The 20304-nt window shown below is 47.7% G+C and overlaps 1 protein-coding gene across 6 annotated transcripts in view; it reads right to left on the reverse strand.

Moving 5' to 3' along the window:
- Positions 1-20077, reverse strand: part of PTPRS (protein tyrosine phosphatase receptor type S) — a 223695-nt gene extending 203618 nt beyond the window's left edge. For 5 of the 6 annotated variants that reach the window (XM_056822484.1, XM_056822481.1, XM_056822477.1 and 2 more), the window contains exon 1: positions 19729-20077. The gene's annotated coding sequence lies outside the window, so the exon portion shown is untranslated. Of the gene's footprint in view, positions 1-19465; positions 19616-19728 lie in introns of those variants that run through there. The other variant, XM_056822473.1, reaches the window with a different exon arrangement.
- Positions 20078-20304: the final 227 nt, after the last annotated feature.

Genomic DNA, 20304 nt, shown 5'->3' on the forward strand with positions numbered 1-20304 from the left:
GGAAGGGGGAGGCAGAGAGGGAAGCCACACTGCTTTCTAGTGGCCTTTTATACCACTACTACCACCCACCACCCACTACCAGAGAATACCCCAGGTTCAAACCATCTTCAAGTTTGTGGTCTCTAGAAATATCCTGCAAGATCACATCAACTCTGAAACTCAGGCCTCCTCTGTACCCAGAGGGTTAGGGAGGGGGGGCTGTCCCTCTAACATCCAAGAGCTCCCCCCAGGCCCTCCATTTAGGGAGGGGGCCCAGGGCAGCAATCCTATCATCTCCCACCCACCGTCAACCTCAAGCTGGGTGCTTTGTGCCCTAAAGAGTGGTCTAGAGACCTCTCTTTCTATGTACTGTCCTTAGACTATGAGGCCCTTGAGGACAAGAACTATCAATTGCCCTTTATATCCTCAGGGTTTAGCACAGTGCCTGGCACACAGTAGGACTTACTATTTATTGATCACTATTGACTGTTTGCCTTTCACTCCAGCCAGCTGGCTGGTTATATGAATGCCAATCCAAGGCCAAAAAAGATAAAATAGGCATTCACTACTCAGAGCACAGAATTTAAAGGTGAAAAGGTACTTGGGAGATCTCCTAGTCCAACCTTGTCATGGTTTTTATGATGAAACTTTAGTCCCAAAGTGCCAAATGCTATTGACCTATTTGCGGCCACTCAAGAAAGAGCAAATACTTTGGTCCCAAAGTTAGTATTCTCTCTGTCATCTAAGAAGTATGTGGGGAAGGGAGAGCCCAGGGCTTCAGTATCATTAATGTCACTAGAAAAATTCCCCTGTCTCTGCCCTCAGGCTACTATTGATCTATGTGTATCTGACTTGATGTCCTATGTGAGCCCCAATAATAATATTGTGCTTACTTTTGCACAAGATTTGCCACCACCTGCTGAAGTCCTGAATTGGATTTTTTTTGTTGTTGGATCAGAAGTCAATGTTGCAGTGGTAAAGCCATCCCATATCACTCTAACTGTTCAGTTAAATCCCAAGTCCTCTTCCAGGACTCATTTTTTCATGCTGTCCTTAGAAAAGACAAAGGAACTAGTTGGGTTCTACCATGCTTTGGATGAGAATCGCCACTTTTCCAAAGGGCTAGCATTTATGAGGGCTGTGTACTTTAAATAGACTCAGACTTCTCAAATCCACTTAACCACATAAGAGAAACCACAAATATAAGAGAAATCACAAATCTTTGTGCCCCGAAGACTGCACGATCGGTCAGATTCTTCATGCCAATGAGCACTTTCTACCTAGGTCATGAAATCCTAGAATTGAGAGCTGGGAGGAATTTTATGGACTATCTGGTCCTTCCTGTGATTGAGGAAGGGCCCCTTACTACAGAGCAGATGGAATAAGTGGCCATCCAGCCTCTGCCTGAAGACCTCTCCCCACACCTCTTGGGGAAGCCCGTTCCACTTTGAGTCACACATAATTGTTGGGAAGTTCTCCAACAATGGGCCTCTTTGCAATTTTCACCCACTTCTGCTCTCTGGGGTCTTCAAATGGCCATTCTCACTAAGGTTTCTATCTACATGCCCAGGCTCAATCACACCTCGAAGCTATCAAGATAACAACTGAAATGTATATAGCACTTTAAAGTTGGCAGAATGCTAACTGTTAACTTAATTGTTCTCTGGCATAAGGGGAAGGGTCAAAAGAACTTGAATTCTGACTGTTACTGACTTAACCAACTGTTTGATCAGGGTGCTTTCCTCATCTATAAAATGGGGACAATAAAGAATACACTATCCAACTCCCACAGTTGTGAGTCAAGAACAAACCTTGAAAGGATGGAGGGAAATCATAAAACATTAGAGCTGGAAGGGCTCTTTCGATCTAGTCCAAGCCCCTCATTTTCTAGATGGAGAAATCGAGGTAGAGTTAAGGAGCTAATTAGAGGCAAGGCTGGGATCAAACCCATATTTCTCTAATACTTTATAATTTCATAAAGGCTGTTCTCATAGCAGCTAGTACAAGCATTATTTCTCATTTAATGGATGAGGGAACCAACAAAGGGATAAATCACAGAAGCTAAACTAGAACCCAGAGCTCCTGCCTCCTAGGCCTTGGTTCGAAGCATCCATGTAAAGTGCAACAGATGGAAAAGGAGCACCCTGACCACCCTCCTGACCACCTTCTCTACAAGGTCAAACATCTGGGGCTTTCGTAGATCCAGCACAGGGAGGAGGTCCCTACTGAGATGAGCCTGATGAGCTGTGGGAATGGCTAGCAGCTCCGAACCAGGGCTTTCCCCATCATTACCTGCCTAATCAGGACAATTACACTTTCCAATTGCTAGAGTTGGATCACCTGGCAGGAGCTGAACCACAGGGAGAACAGGGCCAAGGAAAGGGGGTGGGGTTCTTTGTAGCTTCTCTTTTCTGTCCTCATTTTGAAGGGCCCTGTGGAGACCAAGATGCTTCTGTGCAAAAGCTACATCTCTCTCAAACCTCTTCGGAGAAGCTCGCTTCTAAAAAGCAGCAATTCCAGTGAGGCAGGCAGAAGAGGTGTCCAGCCATCAGGTTACTGCTGGAGGAAGGACACTGGCCAAGGCCTCAGACCCTTGCTTCCACCAGGGGAAAGCCTCTGACACTCGGTTCTGGTGTTTCCACCATAAAATGAGGACTGTCTTTTGCCTTTGCATCCCCAGCACTTAGCACGGTGCCTGGCACATAGGAGCTGCTTAATGAATGCCAACTAACTAACTCTCAAGGCTGATGGGAGGGAAATGTTTTGTGTACCTTAAAGAGCTACAAAATTATTATTGTTATTATTATTATTATTATTATTCCTCCAACAGTTCTTCCCCTGCCCTTCTCTATTAGTCTCCCCACTACGGCTAGTGACATTAATGTGAGAGTTAAATTCAACACACTTTTATCACGTTGAATAGGTAGAGAACAAAGGCTACGATGAGAGATGTAAGTGCCCTCACCCGGGGCCTTGGATGCCAGGAACACAAATCACTATGATACAAGGCTGGATGGTCACTTCTCAGTCAGGAGTCTTGTTCAGTTTGGGGCTGAAAAGTTTCATTTTTTTAATCTTTCTAAATAAATTTAATATACATTTCAAGTTGCTTTCTAAAATAAGCAAAATAATCCTTAAGATTCTATTATAAAATCTATTACAAACACGGTGTCTCATGATTTATGATAAAATTTTAAATTTCAAAACACATTAGTTGAAAAGCTAGTTCCAAGCTGATTTAAAATTCACTTGAATTTGTAATGAAGAGTGTCATTTTTGTCTTTAAGTCCCCAGTGACTAACACACAGTAGTTGCTTAATAAAGGTTGATTGGAAAACCTCTGAGACCTCTTCCCAACTCACTTGTGTGAAAGGTCCTGACAAAGTTCTATTAAAAAAAATCTGGGGGTGGGAGTGGAGAGAGAGCTATCCCTTTCAGCTGGGGGAGCGGAATCAGGAAAGGTTTCAGGGAGGGAGGAAGGAAGGAAGATTTCCAACAGGCAGAGATGGGGGTGAGGAATCCATTCCAGGCACGAGGCCTATCATGGGTAAAGACAACAGTCAGGCACAGGACAGGGCTGTCCAGTTAAGCTGGAATGGAAAGCATTTGAAAGCTGGAGCCGGGTGGTAGGAGGCCCTTGAATGCCGGGTAAAGGTCCTGAACAGGGGAGGAAGAGTATGGGGGGTGGTGGTGGGGTTGTGCTTTAGGAAAACAACAGAGGCAGCAATGTGAAGGATGGATTGGACTACAGGTAGGAAGAAATTAATTTATCAAGTGCATAACTCTGAAGTGGGAAGTAAATAAGACAAGCACTCTCATTCTTTTGCAGAGGGCCCAGAGAGGGGGACTGACTTGTCCACAGTCACACAAGCCATCTGTCCCCTGCACCCACAAGGATGCACTTCTCCTTATCTCTGCTTCTTAGGAGCCCTTTGCTTCCTTAGAGAAGCATCTCGAATGCCACTTCCTGCAGAATGGTCACCTTAGTTGTGATTGCTTTCCTTTCCCAAACTCTAGATTTATCGAGAGCTTATTTATACATGTTAGAACCCCCTTTAGAATGTACGCTCCTGGAGAGCAAGGGTTGGTTTGTTTAATTTTCCCTCTGTATCTCAATGCTTAATACAGAGTGGCTTTACTGTCAACCTCAAGTTGTTGAATACTAAAGCACTGAAGTCTTAGTTCAAAGGCCAAGCTCGACCTGACCACACTGCCTCTCAAGGAGACCAGTCAAGGCTCTATTTGACAGGAAAGAAGCAAAATTTCATTCTGATGCTTACCAAAAGAAGCTATTTCTAAGCCCCTAGTAAAGGAGTTCTTAACCCCCCCAAGGAGAGGCCTAGATGTCAGGGATCTATGAACTTGGATGGGGGAAAAAATTACACTGTTAATTGAAAGTCCCTCACTGAAATTTAGCATTTCCTTCAATTATTTAAAAGCATGATTCTGAGAACAGGTTCATAGGTCTCACCAGTCCGACTGCCAAAGGGATTCATGACACAAAGAGGTTAAGAACCATTGCTCTAGACCAACCCCACGATTAGCTCCCCTGGCAGAGGAGAAATGTTGTTTGCTCTGGGGGCGGTAGGGAAGGTTACAATTTAAATTAAGAAGAAACAATGGCTTTAAGTCTGACTCAGACACATTTTTCTTGGATTGGAAATTCTAAAGCATCAAACTGAAAATCATAATTTAGCTAGGGCCTGTAAGAAGTCAGCATATGGTCAAGTAGGCTGAAGAGTTAGAAGCATCGTTACACTTTGTTGCCATCGAGGGCAATGCAACAAAGTGTGAGAAAAGCTGGGGACATTCGAAGAACACTCAAAGTGTCCAAAGAAAGACAAATTTCATGACTCTCTAAGGTTGATTTTAAGCTCTAGAGATGGAAGGGGTTATTTTACTTATTTTCTTCCATTGTAGTGGATTTGGTTTTTGACCCCTTCCACTCCTCTTCCTTTAAAATGCTATAAAGAGGAGAGCAGTGAATCCAACTGAAAATCCTTATAACTACAAAGTAACACCTTCCACAATGTCCTTTCTCAACATTCAGGACAACTATATATTTCCCTGGTCCAACAGGGTGTCACAAGGCAACCCATCATGAAGATGAAGCACAGGAGCACGGTGCAAAGTATCGTCTTAAATACCTTGGTCATTAATAGTGCTCCGCAGAGTCTCTTCCCTCTGCTCCGGAGAGATTAACAAGGCTGCCTTTGCTGAGCAAAATAAAAATGTTATTTCAATTTGTGGCTCCCACTCTCCCGCGGATGACTATTTACTCCCTTCTGTTCCCTTCTGAAATATGGGTCCTTTCTACACAAGGAAAGGAGGTAGCTGATGAACATGCAGCAAATTCATTAATTTATAAATCAATCTGGCACAAGACAATTAACCATTTCCAATAATCAATTGGACCACAGGAATGATAAGTCCTGGCCCATGATGGATCTATGAAATGTGACCCATTTTAAATTATGTGCTGTTCCCAAATAGGCCCAAGTGGTCATGTTGGGCTCATTAGCACCCAGACTAGCCATCCCTATTGATGCTCGAGGGGACTATGTGGTCCTTGCTGCCCCTTTCTCTGCGTCAAGTGCTACTTACCCTTATACAAGACTAAGGCTATCGTTCAAGTGCAGTCATGTTAAATATGTGGGGGGGACCCAAATGGCAGTCAATGTAGACTCAGAGACCTCTGTTGCCAAGTCTAGCGCTTGTATGGCCTCACAGAAAAAGGCATTTTCTTTCAGACTCGACTTTTCTCAGTGTCACATTCACATTAAACCAAAGCCTCCCTGAAGGCTGGGGCACAGGCCTGCCCAAGGTAGGAGTAGAGGAGCGCGAGTTTAAAAAGGGCCCCGGAATGGAAGTCTTGGCTCTGGCCTGTCCTCACTGTGTGACTCTGGACAAGTTTTTCTCTGTAAAAATGAAGGCTAGAAGATCCCTGAGAGCCCTTCTAACATGTCTCAAGAAACAAACATTAGGTGTCTACTGTGCACAGAGTGATATGTCAGGCGCTGGGGGAGGTACAAAGTTTAGACAAGATGTAGTATCTGTTTTCATGGAGTTGAACAGTCTAGAAGGGAAGAGTATAGCTATACAAACAACTGTATTACAAAATCATACTCAACTGCACCAGAGAAATGCAAATAAAGCCTTATGTGAGGGTCAAAGGGCGAAATATACTTAATGATTGGGAGTAGGGAAAGATTTCAGGAAGACTTCAAAAAAATGGCAGTTAAGTTAGATTTTAAAGCAGGGATTCTTTGCCTGGGATCTTTGGATTTAAAAATACATAATTTGGGGCAACAAGGTGGCTCTGTGGATAGAGAGCTAAGCCTACAGATGGGAAGGCACCTGGGTTCAAACTTGGCCTCAGATACTTCCTAGCTATGTGGCCTTGGGTATGTCACTTGACCCCCATGGCCTAGTCCTTACCACTCTTCTGCCTCGGAACCTATACACAGTATTGATTCTAAGACAGAAGGTAAAGGCTTAAAAAGAACAAAGAAAAAAATATACACACACACATTTCGATACAATTTTATTTTACGCGTTTAAGAGCCTTATTCTGAGAAGGGTTCTCATAGATGGCCAAGCAGGCCCATGACACAAAAGAGGTTAAGAATGCTTGACTTCAGGATGGGCAGAAATTCAGCAGGTGCAGAGGAGCATCCCAGGCCTCTGTGAAATGACCTCTCCTTGAAAACAAGCTGTGAAGAGTCAATAATCATAAAAATTCACATTTACGGTTTCTGAGGTAACTTTTCTCATGCCAGTCTTGTAAGGCAGGTGGTCTGTATGTGACCTCTACTTTACCAATGAGGAAGATGAGGCTTACAAAAGAGAAGAGCTTTGTCCGAGGTCATCACCACAGGGCTGGGACTGACATCCAGAGCTCCTGCTTCCAAATACAAAGCTCTTTCCAATACAAACTTTTATGGCACATTTTCACAAAAGCTCTAAGTCTAGGATCACAGGAGCCAATGAAAAGGACCCTACCACCATCTCAACTCATTTCCAACTCTCAACACATAGGTGATGGAGTCTATTACCAACATAGTACAAGATGCTCATCCCCTAAAATCCAAACACCATAAATGGAGTAGTAAAAAGGGGACTCTGAGGTTGACATACCTGAATAAACGTTTCCTCTCTTCCCCAAGAAACTAAAGATCTGTTCCAACCTCCTGAACCAGCTCTGAACATTCAAAGACATTTCTTTTTTTCTTTTTTGAAAATTTTATTTAGTCAATTTAGAACATTATTCCTTGGTTACAACAATTATATTCTTGCCCTCCCCCCACCCCTTCCTATAGCCAACATGCAATTCCACTGGGTTTTATGTGTTCTTGATCAGAACCTATTTCCATGTTGTTGATGTTTGCACTAGGATGATCGTTTAGAGTCAAAGACATTTCTGCTGGTAGAACTTCCCATGGCCTTCACACATCACTACTGCTCCAAGCAGGAAGACTCAGTCCCTGCAAAGGAGTCTGATTTCTCCAATAGGCCCAGGTAAGTGTCCTGAGGAGACCTCTCATGATGGGAAGCCTGGATCTGGAGGAACTCTTCTAGATGCTCATTAAGCTTACCTCTTTTTTTCTAACAGGAGAATCTCCCTGTCCCTGAACTGATCATATTCAAAGAGCTGACCTCCGAGAGAAGACAGCAACGTAACACGGCAGCCAACTCACTCTTACCTTGTTTCATTTTTTTCACTGCTTCTTTTGGTACTGGAGAGGAATAAGGATATTTGGGTTCTAGTCAAGTCAGCCCCTAATTAACTATCAACTGAAGAGTAGAACCCACATACCTTAGCCAAAGAGACTGTGGCTGACAGGCCATCCTGGCCAATGGAAGTGAAGATGATAATGATGATAATATTAACAATAATACCTGGTAAGCTAAAAGACTCAGTGGCTAGATAACTATGTGACCCTGGGCAAGTCACTTCACCCTGACTGCCTCGCCCTTGCACCTTTTCTGTCTTAGAACTGTGACTAAGACAGAAGGTAAGGGTTTGAAAAAACGCTAATACTACAATAATGGTAACCCAGGTCTTCCTGACTCTGGAGCTGATGTCCAACCGCTACTCTAATTTACCTTTCACACACATTGGCTATATAGTTCTGGGCAGGACAAAGACCTTTCCTTTCTCTCAGGGAGTGCCAAGAGTGCCTAAATGCACTGGTAGAGTTTCATACATCCCGGAAAACTCCAGGTTCAGACACAAAATACATTAGCAGTCCTAAGTAACAATCTCCTACATCTATGTAGCACCGAGTACTTTCTAAAGTCCCTTCCCACCCCATCCCCATCCATTTTCTTATTGGATCCCGAGTTTTTTAAAACACAAAAGCAATTTAAATGCTAAGTACAATTTCAATTCTTTTCCCAAACCAAGCTGTCCATAGACAAACAATGAATCACTTCCTATTTAGCACAGGTATCTCTTGGCTCCAATCAGCTCCAGCTTCCCATCCAGCCTCCTCTGGGGCTCCCTCCCCCAGTTTCTGACCCCCTGAGGAGCTGCTCTGGGAGGAAGCAGTCTGGCTCTCCTTTTCCCTCTGACACACACTGACCCCAACTCTCCCTGCACAGGCTTCTTCCCTAGCTATTCCTTAGAATGATGAAGTCCCAGGTCCTAAATAATCAAATAAACATAATTGCCTCCCATTTTAGTACCTCTTTAAGATGATAAAGTGCTCTCCCACCACAACCCCAAGGTTCCACAAGAATAACTCCCATTTTACTGAATAGGAAATTGAGGCTTAGAGAAGTCACAGGGCTGCCCAGTTCGTAAATGTCAGGCAAAGCCTGGAATCCAGGTCTAAATCCTTACTCTTTACCATGACCTTCTTCATAAGGGTAAAAGAGAAGCCAAGCCCCAGCGTCCATCAGCATCCTGCTCACTCCCACACCAAGGGACTCAATCCTGAAGAGAGGCAGCCTGAAGCATCCTGGTCCAGGTTCCAGGCCTGCCACCCTCAGCAGGCTCCAGAAACACCACATTTTTTATTTTTTTTTTAAAAACCCTTACCTTCTGTCTTAGAGTCAATACTGTGTATTGGCCCCAAGGCAGAAGAGTGGTATGGGCTAGGCAATGGGGGTCAAGTGACTTGCCCAGGGTCACACAGCTAGGAAGTGGCTGAGGCCAGATTTGAACCTAGGACCTCCCGTCTCTAGGCCTGGTTCTCAATCCACTGAGCTACCCAGCTGCCCCCAATACCACATTTTTTAACTGGAAATTCACACATGCTCTTCAGCACCAATAAGTTGTTTATGCTATATCAGATTCCATAGAAGATCCCCTTAAAGATGCAGGATCCTTCACAGAGCTTCATCCTACTAGTCCTGATTGGGGTGCAGGCTCTGGACTTTTGTCCCCCCCCCCCATAGGGTATCGGGGCCAGCAGAGCAGTCACCCAGCTCACTCAATTTCTAACAACTTAACTACAACTGACCAAAAGGCTAATGAGAACTCAGAAGAAGTGGAGGAGGCCATGACTATATCACACCGCTTGAACCACAAGTCCTGAATAATCTCAAATTTCCAAGCCCAGTCTGGCCCCTCTTTCAGGTTCAGTTCCAGAGGAGGAAAAAGATGCTAAAGCTAAATCCAGCCAAGGAAGTCCTTCCCATCCTTTCCTTAATTTGAGTGTAAAGCAATTGATTTTTCATAATCTCCACATAGCTCTTCTGCAACACTCCTGAAAATATCAACCAAGAGGAGGTAAGAAAGATGTTAACATTTAAAAAAAAAAATCTTCCCCTCCCAGAATGTACTAACCAAACTGCTTTGCTGTCCCACTGCCTGAATTTCTCAGAAATGCACTAGTCCTTTTATGAACCAGCTGGGCCTAGAAATAGTGGGAAGCCAGCCAGGGAAGGTGGGCTGTGAGCTTCAGGAGACCTCAGTTCTGGTTCGAACTCTGCTAAAACACTCTGTGCAAAGCCTGCAGCAAGACCCTCCCCTTCCCCAAACCTCAGTTTCTTCATCTATAAAAGAGGAATAAATGACCTTTAAGGACCCTTCTAGCTCTGACAGTCTCTAATGTTGAATTTTCCTACTCAAACATCCTGTACATATCCTCATCCAAGCCTTGATTAATCTGATCTTGAGTTTGGTGTCCCTAGGCCTGACACCTGTTCGCCACCTGTAGCCAACAAGCTATAACCACTCTGTGCCTGCCCCCCCTCCCCCCTTCTTTCCTAGCCTCAAAAAAAGCAGCCACTTAGCAGGGGGAAATGAGAGGAAATATCACCTTCAAAAATATTTTTTAAAAAACCCTACACCTCAAACCCCACGCACACACAACTGCGTGACTCTTCTCCATCACCCACAGATTCTTTCTTTAGGGAGAGCATGTGTTTCCCTTAAGTTCTGTACGCTCCAAATCAGAAACTCTAACAGGTCACAGGAAACACGATTATTGGTTGTATCTTTTCTTCCTCCCCACAACTCTGAAAACCCAACCTAGAATTACTACTCAGAGAAGTCGTCCCAAGATATCTGGCAAGGTAAGAGATCTTGGGTTAGTGCTTATCCCGTATTCTTTTAAAGTTGGCCCAACGTCAGGCCCATCAAATCCTGGTCTCGGGATCACCACTAGCTCCCTGACAACTGACCCCCTCCCTGCCGTCCCCAGTAGAATTCTTCAGAGGCAGGGCAGCATAATGGAGACACACCAGACAGGGAAATGCACCTGCCCTGGGTCTAGAACCCTGACGGCCACCACAACAAGGTGCTGAGCCAGTCATTTCCCCTCTTTGCTCCTCACTTTCCTCTTCGGTCAAATGACGGGGCTGGATGAGATCCTCTCCCAAGGCCTCTTTCCATTTTTCAGTTTCCTTCCGGCCACTAGCCTTAAGCTGTCTTCTCTGTGATATGGAGCACATTTGAGATGCTGACAAAGAGCTTCAGCGGAAAGACAGAAAGTAAGAAAGGAGCGAGCCAGGCAGGTGGCCAGCGAGAAGCCCAGCTCCCGCCTCCAGCCTGGGGAGTTCTCTCCACCCTGTTCCAATATGCTGTCCTGGCACAGAGCCCGTCTATCTCTCACTCCTTTGCTCGGCAGGGAGCCCCTCTCTCCTTGGACCCTGCTTGGAGACAGTCTTGCAGTTAGAGGAGGAGCTTATCGGAGTAGGGAAAGGGGGAACTGTCCACCCAGTCAGCTAGAAAGGCCGAGGCAGGACAGCTAGGTGAGATTTGGGGTAGGGGTGGGAGAGACACACGTGATTAGGGGGCAGCCAGTATTCTAACCCGGATCCTCTGACCAAAGCCACTTTTCTCTGCAGACGCCTGTCATAAAGCACCACACTTCAGAGCAGAGGACGGGGTGGGCATCCCAGCTGGAAAAAGGGACCCAAGCCTCTGCGGGACTGGGAACTGCTTCCAGCGTGGAGATGGCTGCTCCTGCTTTGGGGCTTTCTCCCCAGGAGACTACAAACAGGACCTACTCACCTGCCAAAGGGCCTGGGAGCCCCCAGGCTTGGCTGACACACGCAGCAGCCCTAATATTTTCCATCCACTGTGATTGATTCAGTAAATTGTGCCTAATACAGTTAGGAGAAAATTACTCTCAGCTGAAAACATTAAGCTTTGTCAATTATCCCCCAAACATGCTAAGAGGGTGTGTGTGTAATAAAATAAAGCCACATACATTTTTACATATGTATATATAGATACACATATATGCATATATGACTTTATTTTTAGCACCTTCTAGCTCTCTGGTCTGCTACTGGGTGTTTGTGTGGGGTGGGATGGAAATGGAGAGACTCTAAATTATGCCTTTTTTTTTTTGGCCAAACGATGCTCTCCATATGAGCAACTTGGTAGGATTACTGGAATTGGCCACTTACTGTCCTTAGACTTGCTTCTATCAACCTTTCTGCGAGATCTAACTGTTTTTTTTTACCAAGAGAAGTAATGACTGGGTTTGCAGTTAGCAGATGAAGAGGGTTCTGAATTTAATCTCCAGTTCTAAGCATCATTTGTGTTTTTTAAAAAAATTCCCACCCCCAACTCCCCAGACGGGGCCCAAGTGCCTCATTGCAGTCCACTCCGGCCTGTAAACGCAAATTGTACTTCTACACTTTCTGGGAGATTTTAAAGCAAGCCCCTGTGCTCCTAGCAAAATGAGGTGTATACCCACTACCATTTACCAAACTGGTATCTATGGCACACACAGGGGCTCAATGGGAGTTAAACAATTCCTCAAAGTAAGGAAAGAGGAGTTAGTTACTCATCTGATTCCACCTCTCCATTCCAATCCACCTAACAGAGCCCAGGAGCAAAACTACCTAACAGGCTTCCCCATGTGGACTCTGCACATTCCCCTGGACAAGGATCAGTCAGACAGAAGCCAAGACCAGAGGCAGGAAGGCTGTCCTGGTGGTGAGAAGCAGGTTGCTTCAGGAGGAGGGAGCTGCCTGATTGTTTTATCTAACCTGATCTGATCACTCAAGGGCTGAAGGTAGGTCCAGCTCTTATCAGGCCATCCTGAAGGCTAGGAGCCCCAAACACCTCCTTAAAAAAGCAAAGGCTGTCATGGGAACGTTTGGGATGACCTTTCTAAGGAAAGATGGAAATATGAAGAAGGAGAGAGGTAAAATATGTTTGGGAAAAACATTTTAAAAAGGGAAATGGCAGGATGATGTGTAAAGGGGGGGGTCATTTCTGTGCTTCCAGGAAGTCTGGGTTAAAACAGCTTTCCCTGCTGATCCTCACATACTGGATGAGCATCCATTTATTGCTTCCTATGTGCTATGTTTGTACTATGCTAAACACTGAGGTTCAAAGAAAGGCAAAACCATGATCCTTGCCACCAGGGAGCTCCCATTCTAAAATGGAAGAGGAAGCAAAGGGGAAAAGCATTTCTATTGTGCCTACAGTGTGCCAGGCAGATAAATGCTTTCTAAAATATTATCTCATTTGATCCTCACAACAATTCTAGGAGGTAGAGAGCAATATTATCTCTATTTTACAGATATGAGAACTGAGACAGAGAGATTAAGTGACTAGTCCAGGGTCACACAGCTAGTAAGTAGTGGAGGCCAGATTTGAACTCTGATCTTTTTGACTACAGTTGCTAGGGGGCAATTGGACAGAACACTAGACTTGGAATCAGGAAGATTCACCTTCATGAGTTTAAATCTGGCTGCTTTAGATACCTCCTACTTGTGTGAACCTGGGCAAGTCACTTAACCCTGTTTGTCTGAGTTTCTTTATCTGTCAAATAAGCTGGAGATGAAAATGGCAAACCCCTTCAGTGTTTTTGCAAAGAAAATCCCAAATGGGGTCACTAAGAGTCAGACACAACTGAAATGACAATAACTTCTTGACTAGCAGCCTGGCACTCTGTTCACTGCACCCCAAGCTGCCTCTTATAAGACAGCATGCAAAAAATAAACCTGCACAGAAAATATATACAGTATAAACAGAGTATCATCTCAGAGGGCAGGCATAGAAGGGGGAGGAATTGACAGGAGGGGCTGGGGAAGAGAATGAGAAAGGTCTCCTGTAGAGAACAGTATTTGAGCTGAGTCTTGAAGGAAGCCAGGAGGCAGAGATGAGGAGGGAGAATATCATAGGCATTGGAGACAGCCAGTGAGATGAAGGAACTGCAAGTAAGCCAGTGTTGCCAAAACAGAGTATGAGGAGATTTAAAAAACTGGAAAGGTGGGTGGGAAAGGGTCCAGTTGTGAAAGGCTTTAAAAGTCAGAGGATTTCCTATTTGATCCTAGAGGTAATAAGGAGCCACTGGAGTCTGAGAATGGCATGATCAGACCTGCAACTTTGGGCAGATGACTGTGGTACTGAGTGAAGCATGGGTTAGGAGGAGGAGGGACTTGGTGTATTGAAAGAGCCCAGGCATGAGGTGATGAAGGCCCGTACCACCACAGCAGCTGCACAGGTAGAGAGCTGGTGGCCGCCACAAGAGATGCTGAGATGAAAGAAACAGAACCACTAGACGTGGTAATAGATCAGCTGGGAGGAGTTAGGGAAGACCTCTAGGTGGTGAGCCCAGCTGATTGAGAGGATGATGGTGCCCTCGACAGTTAAGAGGGGAGTTAGGAAGAGGACAAGGTTTGGAAGAAAAGAAAATGAACTCAGTTTTGGATTTATTAAGTTTGGGATGCCTATGAAACATCTGATTTGAGAGGTACAAAAGCTGATGATGTGAGACTAGAACTCAGAAGAGAGACTAGGACTGGATGGGGAGATCTGAGAAATATCTGCATAGATGATTGAATCCCTGGGGATTGATGAAATGACTAAGTCCAGAAGAAGGAGACTCAGGATAGAACTTTGGGGGGCAGCCATGGCTTAGTGGATGTGACATGAAAAGCCAGCAAACAAGACTGAGTTGTCACTGGCCAGAGAGAAGGAGAACCAAGAGAGACCAGAAAACCATGAGAGGATATCCAAAAGGAGGTGATACACTGTGATAAATGCTGCAGATAAATTCGGAGAGATCAAGAATGACGACTGAGAAAAGACACTCAAAGATTTGGCTCATTCACATAAACACCAAGGTCAAATAACCACAGAAGCCATATCTTATGTCTAATCGGACATACGAGGGAGAAGAGATTTAAGTGAAAAAAGGGGCTGTGGGCAGTCTGAGCCCACCTTCCACAGGGGCTACAACAAGCTGTTCCCATCACAGGAAGAAGCCCCACAGATGCAGGCCACTGGACCTGCAAAGTGGAGACAAAAGTTTCAGATCAAATATGCTCGCTTCTGACTTGGGGCCCATGAGTCAGTATTTCCACTCCTAGAAAACTCACGGGAACCCAAGGAGTATGAGAGAGAGTATGTGTGTGTGTCTGTGTGTATGGGGGGGGGCAGTAATGAAGAAGATACTCTTTAGGATGACGGCACCAGGAGCTCTCTGTGATTTCCCCAGATAGCCAGATGTCATCGACTGGGAGGTAAGGGATGGAAAAGACCCATTAGCTCACTAAGGTTGTACCATCTCTCCAGGCACAACCTTGTTTGCTCGTTGCTCACTGTGCATATTGTGCCCAATTATATCAATTCTCTACACGATTAAGCCATCGTTAGGCTGGGCAGGTGGAAATCCCCACGGGGTGGGGAACTCCTCCCATCTCCACCCCAAGCAAAAGTGCATTGTCATCCTCTTAGATGCTTTGCTCTAGTAAAAGAAACATTTATGAAAGACCTACTAAGTGCAGAGCCTAGCAAGGCTATGAACCTGACTTGTCCAGGGCCCTCAGATATAATATAATGTAGCTAATAGATATAATAGCCAATGGGGGGGAGGGAATGAAATTTTGAAAAAATCCATGAGGATCTATGCCAACCCAATACTATAGAAAAGGAAAAGTCAAACCTCTGGCCCCTTTATCCTTTGTCTCCTGAATCCTTTCCTCTGGTATTAAATACTGAATTTGGAGATGGTGACTTTGAATCACAGCTCTGCCACTTAATACTTCATGTTACCTTGAGCCAAGTCCTCAGTTTCCTAATCTGTGAAATAAATGGAGAGGGAGACGATAATTTCTAAATTCTCTTTCAAAGCTAAAACCTGATGTTTTTATATTCACCCTAAATAATATTAATCTGGTCTTTAGGCAATCTTAAAGAGTAAGGTAATTGCATTTATCTGGTTCTCCAGGTCCATTTTGAGATATCTTAGTCAATCCAACCCTCTTGCTAGAAAATTAATTCATTTTCCTGAATATTGAAGAAAGAGCATCATGTGGTTTCCCTTCACTTCAAAGCATTAGACAGCAGAAGCAAGGCCAGTTCTCTGAATATATCTATCACTGACAAGGACATATCCCAGCTCAAGCCTTCCCCTCAAACCTGCTATTCCCACTACACAAACTCCCTTTTCAAAGCTGCAAATGCTAGTGGCAGCTATGAGGGTCTAGTTGGCAGAGTAAGAGACACAGAAGGCGAGATGGTGGGGGGAGGCAGAATAGGAAGCCACCCCAGACCCTGGGAAATGGAGAGAGAGGGAGAAATATGCAAATAGAGTCGCCTCAAATCCCTAAACCCATTAATAAGGCCCTGAGCAGAAGCAGCTGGTGTCTCATCAGAGGCAACTGGCCAGCTTTTCCAGAAGGGTGAAGGGAACAATTCAGAGAAAAGGAGAAAACACACACATACACACACAGAGGTTTCTCCCTGTCCATCTCCCACTCAGTTAGAACCAGCCAGGTGCTTTCTTCACAATGTGCTGACAACAGCTGGAGGGAGATATGTGGACTCCCAAGACATTAAATTAGCCACAGGAGATGCCCTGAAGCTGAAGCTCAGGGGTGGGGAACACTCTGGTCCAGATATAAAAGAAGCCACTTCCATCTTCTCTTCTTTGGAGCCAAGCTTCCATTTGTTTTTTTGTTTTGTTTTTAATCTTAGGAGAAAACCTCATTTGCTCCTTACAGATCTACCCTCTGGCCCCAAGCAGCACTGGAGCTCCTGTCCAGAGGGTCCCCTTTGTACTTCCCCAGAAGCTTGCTCTGCTTGCCCACTCCATAAATGGCTGATGAGCAAATTAATGAAGTAACGAATTAATGAATTCCCAGGCTTTACTCCTCACCAAGAACGGTTTCAGATCTAGAAAGAAAAGCTTCAGAACTAGAAAGGCTAGGAGCAAGAAGGGGGCGGGGAGAAAGCATCCTACCAGGTGTGGTTGGGGGAATGCTATTCCACCAAACGAGTATGATTATCTATCTCCCTGATGCCCCCCATTAGTCTTACCAAATAGGGTCCCCCTATCCCTATCTGTGTCCTGCTAAATGAGGACCTCTCACCCCCAGCTTCCCAGAAAGGGAAACCCTTGCACAGTCCGAATAGAGATCATTGTGAGGAGCATTAGAAGGTACAGGGGGAGATGCGGAGTTTGGGGGTGCCTCTCAGCCCTCCCAAAACAGTGTATCAAACTGGGGGGGGGAGCAAGAAAAGAAAAAGAGAAGAAAAAGCCCATCAGAGTCTTCCACTTCCTGGCCGCCCCCTCCCCCGGAGCCCGGCCCCCTCCCCCCCATCCCTCCACCGCCGGCCCCTCCAGTTGCGCGTGCGCGCTCCCACACTGCTAGTTCCCCCCCTTTCCCCTAGACCCCTCCCTCCAGTACAGTTCGAATGTGGAGTCCAACCGCAGGAGCGAGAGATAACGGCCAATGCTGGGGGGAGGGGAGAAGGAAGGGGGAACTCCGCCCCTGCCTCCTTCGGGAATGACGTCAGCCCACCTCTCCCCGCCCCTCCCCTTACCCTCGCCCTCGCCCCCCAGCGGCGCGCGCTGCCAGGGGCGATTGTCAGGTTAGGGAGGCAGCGGAGGCGCCCACCCCGGGCCGGGATTTAGAGATTTCATTTCACTCGGTAGTTCAGGGAGGATAAAAAAGTCGGGAGGAGATCGACCATGGGCAAGAGCCCCGCGGAACCCCTTAAGTTGCACGAGTCGCGCGCACGTCCTCCGTGTTCTCACCTTCCCCGTGCAGGCGGGATCCCGGGGCGGCCGCCACGTGCAGAGCGAGGGGTCTCTCAGTCCTTTCCGGCAGCGCCCTGGCCCCGCTCCGGGAGGCACCGGCTTCCGAGGTGACCAGCGCCAGCACCAAGACAACTAGTCAATCAATTCATTTCCATTCAACAAGCATTTATTAAGCGCCTGCAGAGCACCCAGGACCCGAAGAGGCAAAAATCCAAAGACCTACGCCTTCCCCTCCACTTGTAGTTGTCACAGATGTCCCTTCATTACTACCCCCCGGGAGGGGGGCTGCAAAAAACCATGCTTCCTTCTCTGCCTGAATGCAGCTCCCTTCATCCTCCCCTGGATCCCCGGGAGTAGTCTGCTTCAGGAGAATTCTGAGCATGTGAACACTCACTCAAAACCCTGTGCCAGGGTCTCCCTGGTAGGACCCTGCCAGGCTTTCCCCCCTTTCACCTTCTACAGAGCTCTCCGAGAATCCCCCCTATCCTAGAGGGAGCCAAGGGCTAGGCTAGTGCAGACTTTACGGCTTCCCCCAAACGGAAAGGGCTTCAAGCGGATGTCAATCACCAACACTCCTCCCCTCCTCCCAGGGGACCGGAGAAGGTTAGAAATGTTAAGATTCCAAACTGGAGTCTGGTCCCCAAAACGGAGAGGATGCTCTCTAAGGCGCCCTCCAGCCCGGTCTAAATTCTATGGCTTGTCATTCCCCTTCCCTGTGTGGACAAGAGACTCCTTCTAAGAACAGCACTGTGGGGCAGGAGATTTAGGGTGGTGGCAGCAAGTGTGGGGATAGATCCAAAAGTGTCAAATTATTTTATTAGTCCTAAATCTTGGCTGAACCCCCTGCCCTACACACACTCCATTTAGAAGAATCAGGCTTTCAGCATCTGAGGGCTGGGGCGGGGCAAGGGCTCTATCCTTTGGGTCCCCAGCTCTTAGCTTGTCACCAAAGAGGGGAGACCGGTTAACTCCTTTGGTGCTCCGTGGTACAGGCTACATAGAGCTGAGCTAAAAGCTGCCAGTCGGAAGGTTGGGGAGGTGCTCAGAGGAAACCAGAAGCTAAATCCCATTTGGGAAGAGGGGTGTGGTGAAAGGTAGAATAGTATGTGGGAGAGGGGTACAGAAAGAGAGGAGGGGGGAATCCCATAGGAGAAAAGGGCTTGGGGCCAAAGAGAGCCCTCTGGTGCTCAGAGAAGAAGGGATGTCCATGGTCTGACCAGCAACCAAGGCCGGCAGACTCGACTTGAAAAGGATAGGGAAAGGTCCCCTGCCACTTTTCGGATCCCTTTGCACGGTAGGAGAGAGAGGAAGGCAGGGTGCTGTGGGATCTCCCAGGTGCGGGAGAAGTGGAAGGAGAAGAGACTCCTTGCTCATTGAAAGCCCATCATCAAGCTTCCGAGAGTGTCTGGGATCAGCACTCCTCTTTCTTGCCTTTGATGATACCGAGCTCCAGGGCTCAGTCTTTATAGGCTTCCCCCACCCCTCGGCTCGATGCCCCGTAATTCAGTGGTGCATCTCTCTCTCTCCCCACCCCCACTAGTCCCCGGAATAGCCGTGGGTCTTCGCAGCCTTCAACAGCCTGCCGTTCCTCCATCCTCCTAGTCCTCAATGGAAAGAACTGCCCCGGGACTCCGCTGCTATAGCCTGCATACTCCGCTGCATGCATCCCGGGTCCCCTTCCTTTCCCCTTTCCTGCACTCCCTGCCCCGCCCGCATCATCCCCGGGTGCGACCAACCCAAGCTCTGAGGCTTTCTGCCTAGCTTCTAGGGCAATTCTTTAGCTAGTGCTTTCCAGCGTATTCACCCCCTCCCCCCAGGCATTAGCCCAAGCTCTCCTGGTCGGTCGCATCCTTCTTTTCCAATCACAAATTCACAATGCTCCCAGCTACACCCCGCTTCCTTAGTGCAACGTTCAGAAGCTAGCCCCGGCCATCCCCACCCCCCTCTCATCCCTGTGCAAAGCTGCTCCCCCCCCCACCCCGACCATTCCCGCCGCCCCAGGCATTGTCCCGGTGCCTTCTCACCCGCTCTTCAGTGCAACGCCCCAGCTCATACTCGCGAGCACAACAGCCAGGGGCACCGGAGCATCCTTCCAGCTCCACACAATGCCCAAGTGCGCCGGTGCATCACTCCCCGGCTCCATCACACAATGCCCGTGTGCATCCCATCCCACACTACGGCGACTCCATTGCACCGCCCCCCCCCCCCCTCCGCCAACTGCCTCCACCTCCCCCACTGCCCCCTGCCCTCCAGCCCCCCACCCCCAGGACTCGGGCTGAAATTTTACCTGGTGGCTGGCTGGGCTGGGCTCCCCCGGCTCTTGCCCCCCTCACATCCTCGCAGGAAGAGGCGGCGGCGGCGTAGCATTTAATCCGTCTGGAGCCGGCGCTCTCCCAGGCAAGCCAGCCCGAGCAGCAGGGCAGGCAGCGGGCGCGCGCTGGCCGGGGCTGGCAGGGCTCGCGCGGGCGGGCGGGCGGCGCGAGGACAGACACTGCGGCTCGCGCTCTCCCAGCAGCTCCAGCTCCCCACAGCCGGTGATGTCATTCCATTCCAAGAGCCGCTGCCTCCGCCGCCGCCGCCGCCGCTGCCGCCGCCGGCCAGGAGCTGAGGGGGGAGGAAAGGGGGGGCTCGCGCGGCTCCGGAGTGGGGGGGGAGAGAAGGAGCCCAAGAGGGGGCGGAGTCAGGCCGTCCCTGCGTCACCACGCAACACCTCGCCACCAGCCCTCCCTCCTCCCCAGCCCCCTGCCTGTCAGCCAATGGGAATAGCGAGATGTTATCACGTGGAGACTAAAAGGCCGAATTGTGAGTTAAAGGGCTCAGAAGCACGTGGTGCTCTCTAGAGCAGGGGCTCTGGGAGCACGTG

This window comes from Monodelphis domestica, chromosome 3 (assembly GCF_027887165.1).
Source record: "Monodelphis domestica isolate mMonDom1 chromosome 3, mMonDom1.pri, whole genome shotgun sequence".
Lineage (NCBI taxonomy): Eukaryota > Metazoa > Chordata > Mammalia > Didelphimorphia > Didelphidae > Monodelphis > Monodelphis domestica.